The sequence below is a fragment of the Coffea arabica genome, chromosome 1c (genome assembly GCF_036785885.1).
Source record: "Coffea arabica cultivar ET-39 chromosome 1c, Coffea Arabica ET-39 HiFi, whole genome shotgun sequence".
NCBI classification, from domain to species: domain Eukaryota; kingdom Viridiplantae; phylum Streptophyta; class Magnoliopsida; order Gentianales; family Rubiaceae; genus Coffea; species Coffea arabica.
In genome coordinates, this window is record NC_092310.1 from 24,678,319 (window position 1) to 24,679,611 (window position 1,293).

Genomic DNA, 1,293 nt, shown 5'->3' on the forward strand with positions numbered 1-1,293 from the left:
CGCACGCGGGCATCCCCTACGGAGAGTTTCGCTTCGTGACTCTTCACGAACGAGAGGCTCGGGGCTTTTCCAGACGAAGGACTTAAGGTCCCAACTGTCGGCATATGGCTCTGATACCAACTGTGACGCCCCCACTTCTCCCTAAGGCGCACCAAAGGGTATCCGCGGAACGCCTGCCTAGCTCTCGCTAGGACTCAAGCAATAAACGTTCAACCTTAAAGCGATACTAGATACCAAAATCAAATTAATACGAATACATATAGTGCGGAAACGTTCATGCTTAACAATATCCATCCATTACCCAACCTGTCAGCATATGGCTCTGATGCCAACTGTGACAGTTCTCATGGTTACATCACAAGGTATCTATCAGCTTGCCACCCGCACGTCGTGCGTTCATAATACAACTTAAATTCCAAAATATACACCCCATATATCCGAATGATACATTAAACTTCCAAAAGTACAATCATAAAGGGGTCGAGCCAAAATACACTTGAAACCCTAAAACACAATATATCCAAAGGAGATTTCTCCGCGTTAACTCCATTTCCAGTCCTGTTAAGGAAAACAAATCTACAGGGTGAGCAAAACGCTCGTGAGGCCAAGGACACACATGCAGGCACATTGTTCAAATAGCAATCTCAACTTTATTAAATAAAACCGTGATATTTCAATAAAGTACCATTTGAGCAGGAAAAATAATCAGAAACAATTCAAGGATATAGTAGCTCTCAGGAGCTAAGTTCCACTCGCTCTGCCGATGTCATTCGTATACCTTCCCGCATTGACCCTCCTGTCAACCGGGTCGGTATTTCCATTTCCGTAGATCACCACTTACTTCCCTCCGTCCACCGTACACCCCAAGGGCCCACAAGTCTATTATAAGGCGATACTCTACAAGTATGCCAAGCAGGACCTCTTATTAGGTCGAGCTTATAATCTCATGGCTCGCCCAAGTTCCCGACCAAGCCCATTGCCGGTTCGAGTTCAAGGTCGGCCTATGAGTTTGGGCGTCCCCCATTCATTTGAAAGTCGAGGAGGTTCACTCCAACGACATATGTAACCATTACATAGCATTGCATTTCATTCATTCATTCATTCATTTGAAATCAGAACGGATGCGATAAAGTACACACCCGCTCTTATTTTTTTAAATCTCTAATAATTACCACAATTAAGCAAGTATCAAAGATTCACACACTTGACACTCACCGAGCAATTTAATAAAGATTATTCGCTGGAGTTCAAGTGTCCACGGTGAGATCCTCTTGAAGGTCTCCTTGTGTGCCT

At 44.3% G+C, this 1,293-nt stretch overlaps 1 long non-coding RNA gene across 1 annotated transcript; it reads right to left on the minus strand.

Moving 5' to 3' along the window:
- Window positions 1–372: 372 nt before the first annotated feature.
- LOC140006408 (uncharacterized) lies at window positions 373–1,293 on the minus strand. The gene is made up of 2 exons (XR_011814006.1): window positions 1,216–1,293; window positions 373–558 (listed from the first exon to the last, which is right to left on the minus strand). It is a non-coding gene; the product is annotated as an uncharacterized lncRNA (long non-coding RNA).